Source organism: Carcharodon carcharias, chromosome 8, assembly GCF_017639515.1.
Source record: "Carcharodon carcharias isolate sCarCar2 chromosome 8, sCarCar2.pri, whole genome shotgun sequence".
NCBI lineage: Eukaryota > Metazoa > Chordata > Chondrichthyes > Lamniformes > Lamnidae > Carcharodon > Carcharodon carcharias.
In genome coordinates this window covers 157,528,821-157,544,299 of record NC_054474.1, presented here as the reverse complement: position 1 = coordinate 157,544,299, position 15,479 = coordinate 157,528,821, and the positions used below count along the sequence as shown (strand labels likewise).

Sequence of the window (15,479 nt, the reverse complement as noted above, 5' to 3'; positions counted from 1 at the left end):
TATGGTACTGGGTTTGTAACCCCAAAATCAAGAGTTCAAATCTCACAATGGCAAACTATGGAACAATGTGACTTCATCTGAAACAGATGGAAACAGGTTTGTACTCGAAAGAGTATCAAGAGTTCATTTCGCCCCAAACCCCCCAAACACATGGAAAAACCGGCTCGGGGGAAAAAACATCATCCGGCCCCGGCGTCATGTCCGCGTGTGCTCCCGGGTCCGTGGGCGCCAAGTGCTGGGCCCGGCGTCGTCCCTGCGCGTGCTCCCGGGGCCGGCGGGGAAAAGACGCGGGACCCCGAGCCGGGGAAACAAACATCAAAAACCCAGAGGGTGAAGTGTCCGGGAGGGCTGGACAAGGAGGAGGGGGCCTCGGAAATGGAGGTCTCCCTAGCCCCCAGCCTGACCCGGAAGAGACGTCACGCTTCGGAGGAGGAAGTGGGCGACGCCCAAACTGAAGAAGTTGGGCGTGTCCCTTCCCCTGATGAAGAGGTGGTGGCGTCTCCACCCAGTAAAACCTCGCCCTGCCCTCTGGGGGAACCCGAAACTCCTACCCCTACCACTGTTCCCCCTACCAGTCTGCTGCAGTCCCCTGAACAGGACCCCTCGGGGGTCACTGAGGGCACCTCCCTTGAGGTGGTGTCCATCTCCAGTGCACTTAACACCCCTGAGGTACCTTCTGGCTCGTCGGGGGACTGCAACTTTGAAAATTTAAAAAATATAAATGCGTCATTGGGTGGCGGCGAAAAGGAGGGCCTTCCCGCTCCCTCCCAAACCTTGACACCGGGCGTCCTATGTTTAGGTCAGGAGCTTGTCCTGAGCTCCCCGGACGACCCGGTGCCGGGAGGAGAGCGGGCATCAGAACTGCCGCTGCCCTCTGGCCCAAAAAGTTTAGAGGAGACCAGAGAGGACTCCTCTGGCCTTGATCCTGGGGGTGGGATCGAGGCACAGATAGAGCCAGCTGGCAGCTCCGACTCAGCCCCTGTACTCAATGTGGGGGAGGGGTCGGAAGCTGGAGGCGACGACCCGGAGGAGGACGAGGTGTCGGTGGTGAGCGTTGGGGATTACGCGGAGTCGCTCTCAAGCGAGGCGGTGGATCCCCTGGTGCCCTCTACTGACTCCCCCCTCATCCCCCCAAGGGAACTCCGGGACTTTTTGTCGGGGCACCGCGGTCGCCGAGACAGGGTTCAGTTGGCCTTGGACCGGTGGCATTCGTTTCCGCTGGTGTTCTGGTCCACTCGCGAGGCTCTCAAGTCTCCCGAGTTGGATAGGAACGCGCGGCGGAGGGTCCAAACGTTTCTCGCTGGGCTCCTGAAGGAGAGGAAGGACTAAAAAGTCCTCTTCTTCTTTTTAATGACTTAAGGTGAAGGTTTGATGTACCTTTGACAATGAAGACCACTATAGCCAGCCTCAACATCCGCGGCAGCAGGGCCGCACAGCGCAGGTTCCAGAACTTCTCGGTCCTCAGGGACGGGAAGTATGCGTTGTGCTTCCTGCACGAAACCCATACCGTTCCGGGAGACGAAGCCACGTGGCTCCTGGAGTGGCGAGGGGGGGTCTACATGAGTCACCTAGCCTCCAATTCTGGCGGGGTGGCTATCTTGTTGGCCCCGCTTTTTCAGCCGGAGATCTTGGGGGTCAAGGAGCCGGTGCCAGGCCGGTTGCTGCACCTGACTGTGCGTCTGGGGGGGGCGGTGCTTCACTTTGTGAATGTGTACGCTCCCCTGGGCACGCAGCAGCAAGCGAGCTTCTTTGAAAAAGTGTCCACTCATCTTGGCTCCATCGACGCTGGCGAGTGCATCGTCCTCGGGGGGGATTTCAATTGCACCCTCGGGGTCCGGGACCGTCACGGTACCCCGCACTGCACGCGAGGTGTGAGTAAGTTGCGGGACCTGGTCAGGTCCTTCGACTTAGTGGACGTCTGGCGAAATCTCCATCCTGACTCCAGCGTGTTCACCTTTGTGTCACCTGGAGTCGGAGCGTCCAGACTCGACCGCCTTTACGTTTCGAAGGCGTACGTGTCCTGCGTTCCGGCTGCTTCTATACAGCAGGTTCCGTGCACGGACCACCGTCTGGTGTGGGCGGAGCTCACTTCGTTCTGCGCTCGGACGGGGTCCGCGTACTGGCATTTTAATAACCTGTTGTTGGAAGACCAGCGGTTCCTGGACTCGTTCCGTCGCTTCTGGGCCGGCTGGAGAAGGAAGCGGGGAGGCTTCCCCTCCTTGAGGCTATGGTGGGACGTGGGCAAGACTCACGTCCGAGTTTTCTGTCAAGAGTACGCGAAGGGGTCGACAAAGAGACGCAAATCCAGGGTCGAGGAGTTGGAGAAGGAGGTGCTCGACCTGGAGGCACGTCTCCGTCAGCCCGACGCGGACCCGGCCCTGCGGTCGGTGTACGATGAGAGGAAGGGCGCGCTGCGGGACCTGCAACTGGTCGGGTCTCGGGGCGCGTTCGTGAGGTCGCGGATCTGTTTCCTTAAGGAGATGGACCGTGGCTCTCCCTTCTTCTACTCACTGGAAAAAAGGCACGGGGTCCGTAAGCAGCTCTTTACGCTGCTGGCCGACGACAGATCCCTTGTCTCGGATCCGGAGGGCATCAGGGCCATTGCCCGAGATTACTACACTGCCCTGTTCTCTCCGGATCCGTCCAGTGAGGAAGCTTGCAGAGTTTTGTGGGAGGACCTGCCGCAGGTCGGCCCGGAGTGCGCCGGAAAGCTCGACTCCCCTATAAGTCTGGGGGAGCTGACCGGCGCACTCGACGGTCTTTCTAGGGGCAAAACCCCGGGACTAGACGGGCTGACCGTGGAGTTCTTCAGGGCGTTCTGGGACGTCTTGGGGAGCGACTTCGCGGGGGTCCTGGGGGAGAGCATTGCTACCGGGGAGATGCCCCTTTCGTGGCGCAGGGCCGTGATTGCCCAGCTGCCGAAGAAGGGGGATCTCCGCCTTCTTAAAAACTGGCGCCCGGTCTCCCTCCTCAGCACGGACTACAAAATCTTCGCCCGAGCCATGTCTTCTCGGCTCGGCACCGTGCTGGACCACATGATCCACCCTGACCAGTCCTACACCGTCCCGGACCGAACCATTTATGATAACATCCATCTGGTCCGGGACATCATCCACCATTCCCAGAGGGCTGGTCTGTCGAGCGCCTTCCTGTCTCTCGATCAGGAGAAGGCGTTCGACAGGGTGGATCACGAATACTTACTCGGAACTCTGCGAGCTTTCGGGTTCGGGACGCATTTTGTCGCCCGGATCCGACTTCTGTACACCGCCGCGGAGTGTCTAGTGAAGGTTAACGGGTCCCTGACGGCGCCCCTTCGCTTTGGGAGAGGGGTACGTCAGGGCTGCCCCCTGTCTGGCCAGTTGTATTCTATCTGCGTGGAGCCTTTCCTGCGCCTCTTGCGGAGGAGGTTGTCGGGATTGGTTCTGCGCGGGCCGGGCATCGGGGTGGTCCTTTCGGCTTACGCCGATGACGTGCTCCTTATGTTTAGTGACCCGGCTGACCTGCGGAGGATGCGCGAGTGCCAGGAGGTCTACTCTGCCGCTTCTTCTGCCAGGATCAACTGGGGTAAATGTTCTGGACTCCTGGTCGGTCAGTGGCAGATGGATCCCCTACCCGAGGAGCTCAGGCCTTTCACCTGGAGCAGGACCAGCCTCCTCTACCTGGGGGTCCATCTCTGCCCCGCTGAGGAATCCTGGCCGGCAAACTGGCAGGAACTGGAGACGAAAGTCACCGCTCGCCTGCGGCGCTGGACAGGACTGCTCCGAGTGCTATCTTACCGAGGTCGAGTTCTGGTCATAAACCAGCTGATCGCCGCCATGTTGTGGTATCGGCTGGTCACTTTGACCCCTCCCCCGGACTTTGTCACAAGAATCCAGAGATTGTTAGTCGACTTCTTCTGGGACAAAAGATTGCACTGGGTCGCTGCCGAGGTTCTGAGTCTCCCGCTTAGGGAGGGTGGTCAGGCGTAGTGTGCCTACGCACACAGGTGGCGACTTTCCGCCTTCAGACCCTGCAGCGATACCTCTACGTCGAGCCTCCTCCTAGATGGTGTGCCCTGATGACGTATTTCCTCCGTCAGGTGCACGGCCTGAATTATGACGTGCAGCTCCTGTTTATAGAACAGCTGGGCCTCGGTGGCTCCTTGCAGGCGTTGCCCGTCTTTTACCAGGACCTGATCAAAGTCTGGAAAGTGGTCGCCTCGCGACGCAGCTCTCCCCCGTCAGGAGTAGCGGCTATCGTCAGAGAGCCGCTGCTCAGGAATCCGCCCCTCCGTCCTTTTCAGTGGTTGGCGGAGAGGAGGGCTGTGGCCGCAGGGGTGACCAGAATCGGGGACGTGCTGGGTGGCGGAGGACTGGGCTGGATGCTCCCGCAGGAGTTGGCGCGACGCGCGTCTGTGAGTGTCCAGGTCGCAGCCGATGCCATCCAAGACCTGAGAACGGTCGTGCTCGGACCCGACGTTATTTTGGGTCTTGAGGCAGCCCAGGTGCGCGGTGGTCTTCCGTCTGAGCGTTCCCCTGTTCGGACGGAATTCCACATTGGCCCCAAGCCCCGAACCCTCCCTCGGGTGCTGGTGCCCCGCAATATGAGCCGCCTCGGGGACATGCCCTCTGTGCCTTTTGGCACGGCAAAGAGGGGCTTTTTGTACGGACTGCTGCTGCACACCTTCCATTTTCTCGCCCTTGTCCGTCGCCCGGACACGCCTTGGCGTGCCTTGTTGCCGTCCGGCGGCAGAGGCCCCCGATGGGAGGCCCTCTACGGAGGTGTCCTCCCCCTTTCTATCGGGGACCTGGGTTGGAGGGTGTTGCATGCAGCAGTCCCTTATAATAAGAGGATGCATAGGTTCACGGACTCTCAGGACACGTGCCCTTTTTGCGGTCTTGTGGAGTCCGTGGACCATGTATACATAGGGTGTTGTAGGCTGCACTCCCTTTTTAGTTATTTGAAAAACCTTTTATTGATGTTTTGTTTGCACTTCAGCCCCACGCTCCTGATCTATGGGCACCCGGTGCGGAAGGGGGTCGGGAAGGAGGAGGACCTCCTCGTGAACCTGCTCCTGGGCCTGGCCAAGTTGGCCATTAACAGGTCCAGGCAGCGGGCGATCGACGGGGGAGTCCCGCCCGATTGTTTGTCCCTCTTCCGTGGCTACGTTCGCTGCCGGATGTCCCTGGAGAAGGAGCACACGGTGTCTGCTGGTACTCTCGAGGCCTTCCGTGCTCGGTGGGCACCGCGGGGACTGGGGTGTTTTGTTGACCCCTTTAATCACATTTTGATTTAAAGTTTGTAAGTTTCCTTTAAACTTTGTTCTTGGTTTTACAGCTGACCTGAATTAGGGGCTGTGCCTGATTTATCCCAATTTTGTTGATTTGGTTTTCATTTAAAAGATTATCAAGAGTTCAAATCTCAAAATGGCAAACTATGAAACAATGTAACTTCATCTGAAACAGATGGAAACAGGTGATTTAAAAGATTATCAAGAGTTCAAATCTCACAATGGCAAACTATGAAACAATGTAACTTCATCTGAAACAGATGGAAACATGTTTTTGGCTTGGCCTAAATAGCCAAGTGGTTATGGTACTGGGTTTGTAATCCCAAGATCATGAGTTCAAATCTCACAATGGCAAACTATAAAACAATGTAACTTCATCTGAAACAGATGGAAACGGGTTTGTACTCGAAAGAGTTACTGATTCCTCAAGTGAAGCTCAGCGCAAACTAGAGGAACAACACTTCATCAAGAGTTCAAATCTCACAATGGCAAACTATGAAACAATGTAACTTCACCTGAAACAGATGGAAACAGGTTTGTACTCGAAAGAGTTACTGATTCCTCGAGTGAAGCTCAGCACAAACTGGAGGAACAACACTTCATCAAGAGTTCAAATCTCACAATGGCAAACTATGAAACAATGTAACTTCATCTGAAACAGATGGAAACGGGTTTGTACTCGAAAGAGTTACATTATGAGCTCAAGTCCTGAAGGATTGAACTCTTAACCATTTGGCCCAGTGGAGACAGTACTGGCAATTGAACCAGGTTGACAGCTAATAACTTACATAAGAAGCAGACAATATTTATTGTCTCGAGGACCACAGATAGGAAAATCCCCAAAAGAAATTAGAACAAAATAATACTTTCTACTCACTTTCCTATTTTGGTGCAGCCAAGCCACAAGACACATGCATATTCATGTAAATGCTTAGTTTCATATTTTATTAATTGAAAACAGCTTCAGTTTACATCAGCCGCAACGTAAAACTCACAGCTCGATAGGTTTACCTGTTTCAAATATTACTGCAATACACATCTAACCCATTGCTAACTTGTCTCCAAGAAGCTCAACTTGCTCTTTTAGAGCAAACAGTTCCTTTATCTTCAATTCTAAACTCTTTATAAAGCTTAAATATATCTAAGACTTCAATAGGGTTTTGATGTATGGGGAGGGTCTTTGGTACATAACTCGTATTCCTAGACAAGACACAAAAAAAACTCATCATCATTATTATTTTTATTTAGCCACTTAATTTTAGCCTCCAAATCTTTCCCTCGTTCCCCTCACAAAATTTCGTTTCCATCTCGATTTCTGATGCGGGCCGTGCTTTTCTGCAATTTAATCCCCTGTTTCTCCTAAGTTCCAACATTGTTCTATATTCAGTTTCTCCTAATCACTACAGTTCTATGACCCTGTTTTCTCCTTCACTCTTTCTGGTGTCCTGCATTAATGGCTGTTGTGGCTGCACTTGGGTTTCTTGATATTGAAAGAAACCAGATTACTTTGATTTCTAAAAGGAATATACAAGGGCCGGATTTTCACCATGACGAAGAACCTCTCTATCATCATGAAAAATGGCAGAAGTTCCCAAAAATCATAAGTCTCACCCCTGACACGGCAGTTCCCATTTTCATAGGGGCTAGAATGCGGACAGTTTGTGTTTCACGTATGCGCGGTTTAAGGGGGCAGTTGGCCACTTAAATCATCAGCGACTTTCACTGAAGTTGGATTTCGGTAGCCCAGGAGTGTGAAGTCTGAAGTGTGCAGAATAGATCTGGTAAAAGCAGGTCTGAACTTTGTGGATTTGTTTGGATAGTCAGGGTACTGCTTTGGCGAGATAAGGTACCACTTTGGATCTGGTCCCAGGACACCTTTGGGGGGAGGTCAGATGCCCTTTGGAAGTGTTAAAAATAGTCATGAATGTGTGTAAAGAATGCATAAGCTCATTAACTGTCAAACTCCTTGGAACCATCAACAGACCTGTCAAAATCAACTGTCAAAATCAAACTGTTAAGGGGCCCCATCAAGAGGACCTGCCAAAAATGTCAAGAGGACCTGTCAAAAGTGCCAAGAGGAACCGTCAAAAGCACCTGTCAAAGGGAGCTGTCAAGCTGTCAAGGCATTTAAAAGTTCTGCCCTATAAATCTTTGAAACAAAAATATTTGGAGCGGCAAAAAAAAATGCTTGCTATTTTACTCTGTTGACATAATCCAGAGGATTTCCATTACTGAATGACTGCTTTCACAACCATTTATTATCACAGTAGGGTGCCTGCCATTTCAGTTTGATTGACAGTTACAAATGATTATAGACTCATTGAAGTGCGACCAAGTTGTTATTATAAGGGACTGTGCACACGGATGAAATGTTTGTTGCTATGACGCTTTATGTAGCTGAAGGAATGTAAATGCCGTAAATGGGTTTTATGAACAATATTGTTTCCTTCAATATTATGAAGTCTGCAATAGATACTTAGGGCTGAATTTTATGTCCCGCAGGTGGGCATGGACCCGAACCGATCGGGCTTAAAATTGCGTGAGAAGACATTGGGTGAGCGGCCAACGTCATCACGCACTTGCATGATATTTCGCTCAGCGGGTGCATGCAGAAGTCGGAAGCGTGCCCGCCGACAATTCAGAGGGCAATTAAGCTCATTAACGGCACGATTTTTCGTGGCCCATCTAACCGTAATGTTGGTGGATGGGCAAATCGGCCAGGCGGCCTTTGCATTTTTCATCAAACCTCATTGAAGGGCAGGATGAAATTTCCGTTATGAAATAAAATAAAAATAAATATCTATGGACAGCAATTTCATCAGCTATATTTTCAGTTGATTGATTATGATGCATGGACATTTTTTTGCAGCTGTTTAAACCTCTATTATAGCATTTTGAGGTCTGCAGCTCCCTGAGGCAGCTGTTTGCCTTCAGGGAGCTTTCTCACAGCACTCACCCACGCCCATGGAAACGTCATCTCCTGCCCTCTTCCCTCTCCCACCCCGGCAGTGCTGAGCTTTCCAGCATGCATTTCACACTGGCTGGCCATTAATTGGCTGGCCTGCAAGAAATTGCGTTTGGAGGCCTATTTCCTGACCGCCTCCAGGCCCACCGATCACACGCGCCCGCCAAAGGTAAAATTCAGGCCTTAGAACTTTATATTATCGAATCGCTGCATGGCTTCATCTTCCCACGGTGGAGACCGGCTGAGTTGTTGTGGTCAGTGAAGGGGTAAAGGGTGGTGGGTTGGTGGGGGCCGGGGGGGGCGGGGTCATGGTTTGCCACTATGTTGACAGAGGGGCTATAAAGGGCCATTAAGGTAGGTATGGAGGGCAAGATTAGCATGGAGGGTATGAGAGCCCGGGCGGAGGGGGGGGGGGTGTGTGTACGAGCACCGGTTGGCATGGAGGGTATGAGGGGCCATGGGGAGTGGATATAAGGGCTTGGATTGGCATAAGAGGGTATGATAGGTTTTGAGGCACAGGGCATGAGGTGGCACGGATTGGCATGGATGAGGCATGGGGAGTGTGTTGGGTGGTGAGGGGATGTTATGGAGAAGGCTGTTCAGCCCTCTTATGTTTTGTTCTTTTAAAAAATCTTTTGGACACAGAGCCGGAACACCGAGGCAGGCCTTCTTCCCAGCCCGTCTCCGCATCCGTCATCTTCCTCACTACTTCTAGGGTCATTCGCTCCGACTTATAATCTAGCTCCCTCCCCCTCCCAACCCCAAACTAAAATCGAAAGTGCAGGCAGCCATTTTTAAAGGTTGAGTCTGCAGAGCTAGGAATTCTCTCAGTTCTACACACCTGACTCACAAACGAAAATCCAGGCTTAAGCTGAATTTAATTGTACGGCATAATCAATGCAAAGGTAATGGAAAACCAGATTTGTGTACATGTCTGTGTATCCTTCTTGGGAGGACAGAAGCTGTGATTAAGGTGCTCCATTAGGGAGATCCTGAAGACAACCATGGGTTGTTACACTTGATCCAAGTGTGCTAAATACCGGTACCGAGTACAAAATGGAAAGCTATTCCATTTTATCTCACCGCAGCAAAAAGTCCAAAGGGAAAGGTCAAAAGGAAAAGGTTTCTATATAACAGATTTTAGTCATCCATTCACATCATGAAAACTGTGCATTGCTCCATAGTTAAACCAATCTACTTTACCATTTGTTGGAGGACTCACATTTTTGATTTAGTGAATGATCTATAGAGTCTAGACAAATGCTATCAAAGTTGTTGAGAGATCAAATTAGAGGGCGGATAAGAAGAATACAGCAGAATAAGAGAAATCATAAGAAGAATACAGGTGATTACAAGTAGAAATAAGATAAAAGGCATAGGTAGATAGTTGACATATACAAATCAATGCAGATAAACATAAAGTGGTACATTTTTCAAAGAAGTAAGGATGGTAAGATTCAGAATGGAAGAATACAGAAGCTAAAGCTGTAACAATTGTTAAAAGTGGAAGCTCAGGTAAATAAAACTTTTAAGGGTAAACGTGTTTCCATCTATACAGGGGCAAAGAATATAAAAGGAATGAAATGATGTTGTATTTGTACAAAATACTGGTAATGTCATTGTTGGAAATTGTGTGCAACTGTAGGCACTCCATTATAAGAAAGGTATCAGAGCTATTGAAAAGGCACAGGGAAATTCGCTAAGAATTCTAAATTATAATTAGAAAGAAAATCTGCGTTTTTTTCCCCAGTGGAACAGAGAAAGTGATGGGAAATAAAAATCTAACAGGTTTTCAAAATTATAAATAGTTTTGTAAGATTAAATACTGAAAGACTTGCCACTGCTTGACAAATTGATAATAACGAGGCACAAATCCAGAAGAACGAAGGGAGAAGCTAGAAGCAGCTTCACACAGACTGTTATTAGAATATGGAATGCTCTATCATAATTGACTATTGAAGCAGAGACTAGGACATTATTTGAAAGGAATTTGTGCAAGTGCTTGAAAAGGAAGTATATGAAAGGATGCATGGAAGAGAAATAAAATAAGATTAGATACTCCAATTTGAGGAACTAGCACCAGCAGAGATACAATGGCCTCCTTCTGTGCTGTAATTTCTATGATTTCTAAACTGAAGTGTTAAATCAAGTATAGCAGAATTAAGTTAAATATCACAATAATGCTAAATGCTATGCTTTTACAATGCTAGTCCCTGGTCAGCAGTAGGGATCAGGATGTAGGAGCACTTTGCTTTGACAGGGGTTTGATGCTAAAAGGTTGTGGATACAAATCTGACTAGTGAATACAGGGCTGCAAAGGCGAAGTGTTGGCAACTGCTTATCTGGTTCGTAGATGAAATGAAGTCTGACATTTCAAGGATCTTTTGCTCTCCTGTTTACAAGAACTCAGAACAACAGCGACAGCTCTTCAACCACAGGTATAGACGGCAGCAGCCCCCTTGGCAACTGTCTATCCATTGTTAATAAAAATATATTTTATTTTATTTCACCTTTTAGATCATTCATCATTACTTGATATTCTAAACAAATGAGTGTTTAGGTATTAAGAAAATGAAATTAAGGGAGTACATTGGGAAAGGGTCAGATACATTTTTAAGCCTTTCCTTTTACACCACAATGGTATAACACAAACTTAAAGTTACTTCACTTGCGTCTTTTTGTTTTTAAATAATCAAACTGTAGGAGCCTAGTAGATTATGTTCTAGTACCAGCTGTGAAATTTAACTCATTGTTGCAGTAACCTTATATTGGCAGGATCCCACCTTCTCAACAGACATAATTCTCTGACTTTTTGCTTCATGAAAATACAAACTATAAGGTCGACTAACTCATGATGCTACTATCTAAATGAAATTTCACAAGAGACCAGCTGTGTAAAAGAAATAAATTGCATCTACATAGAGTTTTCCTGTTCTTAAAAGGTCCCAAAACACACAACAGCCAATAAGTACTTTTTGAAATGTAGTCACAGGAAGTCCCACAAACAGCAATGATCAGATAATCTGTTTTACTGATGTTGGTTGTGAGATAAATATTGGCTGGTTTTCTGGCACTTAATATATAAAAAGTTCTTGAAAGAACAAGTTTTGCTGGCTGCTGCTAGCACAACTAGTTAAAGAGTTGTCACATTTGCGTACCATGAATTTCTATCATGACCTGTATCTGTTATCTTCTGAAAATATCTGTGGTGTTTATTTCTCTCCTGATCATGGGTTTGCTTTACAAACTGACACTCAATTAGCAGTCATGATAATTTTGAAACATTATTGTCCCTGTGTTTTAATGCAGCTCACAGTCATCTGCACAAAATCAAATAAAAGCTTTGACAAAAATCAATACAGTGACTATTATTTGCAAAAGTAGCCTTGGAATAACAGAATATCTCTCTACCTACAAACCTTGTGTTTGTCAATTAACAATATCCTATAATGGGCCTAACCATTCTTTGATAATCCAGACACAATATACTCATTGATGTATTTTATGTGATGTGAATTTATCTTTATTTAATGAATGATGCATCAAGTTTTAAACTAAGGTTGCAGACACAAAGCTTTATAATTAGGGCTTTTGTTTGACTGGCACACAATGAAAGAACTCAGAAGCTTGAGGTGTTAATGCTAATTTTTGGATTTGTTCACAATTTCCTTTTTTTCTAATCCAGGAGAGAAGAGGTAAGGAGTACAAAACAAAATAAATTGAATACAAAATATTTTGTTCTAAATGTCAAGTCTGTGTAAACAAAGGCATAGGCAATTAAAATGTTAATACAGACAAAAACCCATTTATGACATTGTTTGCCTATTCACAACTGAATAACAATCTGGGAAGAGGTTTAAATGGGACGGTTTACACAAACCCCACATCAACCATAACAAAGAAAAGCTGTCAACAGCTTCACCTGGACTTCTCATTCTTTCCCTGCATTTATGTGTACATGGTACTTGTGCTTTTTATAGTCCATATATTCATATTGATAGCTAGTCCCGCTTCAAAGTGGCAAGAAATTGTGAATTTGAACTAAAATTGACAGTTTTGATCTCTGCTTCTGTAGTCACCTGAATGGTAACGTAAATGCCAAATGGCTTTCTGTCAGAGGTAGCCTATATGATCAATAGAAGGTCGAGTGACTGCAGTGACCCTATCAACATCTAAAAAGGGCAGGAAATCAAGGAAATAACTTTTGTGTTACTGGCTTCACAGGTCATTCACTGCCATAGGTAATTGTGATACTGAACAAAATATTCACTATTTAAAACTTAATGGGAACTGCATATGCAAGAGTGATCCAGTTATAGAAGTCACTGCAATATAAGTGGGGTAGGGCTGGGAATCAATTCTAGAAAACTGTTTCAGGAAGAACTCCTACAACTGAAATGGCTGCATGAATATTTTTTTGGCTGCCAGTCTTGTTCCTACCTGACCTGCCATGAAGCCAACTACCCCTGGCTGAAATATGGTTCAATGAACACTGTGCTTATTGTAGGATGCCCAAGTTGTACTATTAATGAACTACTGGGTCATCTGCAGACACTTCTTGGATGAAAACATAAGTTTATTTACAATACACTCAGCAGCAACTACACCTGTGCTTTCAACTCCAACTCCATCTCTGCACTGACTCTGAGGTAGCCTGCGCTACTCTCCTATTGGTTACTACAGATCATGTGATTTCCTTAATACGTATTATTCTTAAAGGTACATTACAACTAAAGGAAACCAGAATTACTATAATGTCCAAGTGATCATTATTCCTGAATGAGTTCAGCCATTAGCTGGTTAGGATATTCATCAGTTTGCAGGGGTGCCAAGCAATGTTCTACCCATACACACATGCTTCCTGGAGCAGGGTCCTAGCTGATTTTTTTCCTCCTTGCTAAGGTCAATTGTAGTATCCCTACCAAAACCTAACAACAACTTATGTTGAGGCAAGATCTGGACTGAGATAAGTAAACTTAGCAAAGGCGAGTTATCAAACCTAGGATCTTTCTGCTCAGTGTGGCTCAACTAGTCACTGGACAAATTCATTGAGCTAACGGAACCTTGTATAAAGTGACCATTCCACTGCAGCTGAGGCAGCTCAAGTGCAGCCACATTGACATGCTTGGAATTGGGCCTCTAACTTATCTGCCCACTCAAACAACACAGAGGCATGAAATTGCCACCAAGTGTTCCAAAGTATTTCATCCCTTGGGCAGAGACTGCAAACTAATGAGCATTTTAGTGGACTGCAGATCAGTTGGCCGACTGCACACATTGTACAATCTCCTTGCTAAGGCTGGCCATGGACAGTCACTGGTGGAGGGGCTCACAGCCCCTTGTAATGTCATCATTCCAGTTTGGAGCAGTCCCCGCCATGGTTCAAGCTAACAGTGCAGCCTTGTAGCACGCGTAAGGAGAATGCTTGCCTCTGAGCTGAGAGCACAGCATGCAGTCCAATGGGCAAAGCTATCGCCAGTCAGTCAGGTGGAGTGGAGTGGAGTTGGGTGGGCTTTCAGGCAGCCATGCAAAGCACTAAACTCTGGCCATCCAAGTGGTGACCAGCACTCTCTGGGATGCGTTAAGGGGCCTTCAGACTTAACCAAGAGAGGTTCTTAGAACACCCAAGCAAACCAACACGTCTCTGTCTTTCATCCTGCAAGAACATGGAGCCTGATGAACTAGCTGTATGTCTCGTGGCATACAGGGAGCAGAAATGAAGGAGAAGAGAGCAACGGAAGCACCTGACTAGACAGAGGGAGGAGCAGCACTCTCAGGAAGAAGGGGTGGCTGGAGCTCCTGCACACGCCACTGAACAGCCACAGTGAACCGTCATTGTTTGGCACCTTGATAGACCCAGGGTTTACAGACACTGACTTTCATTCCTACAGATGACTGAGAACCAGTGTCGCCGAAGATAGCAAATGTCGAGGGAACTGGTCGGTCACATTTGCCAACTGTTGCAGGATTTGGCACGACGAGGACATGGAGGGCATTCACTGCCAGTGGCTGTGAAAGTGACCGCGGTGCTCAATTTTTATGCCAGTGGCTCCTATCAGGGCTCCGCAGATAACCTCTGTGGGATATCACAAGCCTCCACCCACAAATGCATCCATGATGTCATGAACGCCTTCTTCACAAGGGCCACACAACTTTGTGTGTTTTGCCAGGGACCAAGAAAACCAAGATGCAAGAACGCTGGGATTTGCCCAGATCTCAGGTTTCCCACAAGTTTAAGGTGCCATTGATTGCTCTCACGTGGCTCTCAGAACTCCATGGCAACAGCGGTCAACTATGTCAACCGCAAGGGCTTCGACTCACTGCACGTTCAGCTGGTGTGCAATCTGCAGGTCTGCGCATGATTCCCAGGGTGTGTCCATGACTCCTACCTGCACAGTCGGTCTCAGATCCCTGATGTCTTCTGGAGTCCACAGAGGCTGTAGGGATGGCTCCTCAGGGACAAGGGCTACCTGCAGAGGATGTGGCTGACAACATCTGTGTAACGGCTTCAGACTGTAGCAGAGCGAGGGTATAACGAGGCTCATGGCTGCAACTCGCACTTTGGTGGAGCAAACCATAGGGATGCTGAAAATGAGGTTCCAGTGCCTGAACCGGTCTGGTGGAGTCCTGCAATATAGTCCACAGAGGGTGTCATGCATCGCATCGCCTGCTGTGCCCTTTACAACCTGACGCTGCAACAGGGAAAGGAGCTGGCTGGGGAGGAGATGGAGGAGCTGGAGGTCTCCTCCGATGAGGAGGATATCAATGGGGATGAAGGTGAGGAGGTCCTCAAAGGCGAAGATGACGGCAATGAGGCCAATGCATGGGCCAGATGAGGCAGGCGAGCTCAGGAGGCCCTCATTGCTGCTAGATTTTTGGAGGAGGATGATGATGAGATACAGTGAGGAGAAATCATAGATCCTCACATTGCACCTATGAACGTTTGACTCCAATCAGGCTGATGGCAGCACACATCACTCTGTGATAAGGCTCTCCTGTCACTGAGACACAGCGGAGGTCCTAACAGTCACTCGGCTCCAGGAGGATGATGACATGCAGTGAGGACACTCCATAGATCCTCACACAGTCTCTATGAATGCCTGACTCCTGTCTGGCTGAGGGCAGCTCGCTTGCGGTCTGTGATTAGGGTCATATCGTGGAGACGCAGCCATGAAATTTAAAATGTACCTCATCCTTGTCAACCTTCAGCACCTGACCCCTCCAGGAGCACAGCGTCGCTGGTTA

General features: G+C 48.3%; 1 protein-coding gene across 1 annotated transcript in view; it reads right to left on the bottom strand.

The window, feature by feature from the left end:
* The window catches only part of ass1 (argininosuccinate synthase 1), a 176,963-nt gene that overhangs the window by 38,973 nt on the left and 122,511 nt on the right, over window positions 1-15,479 (bottom strand). The window lies entirely within an intron of this gene.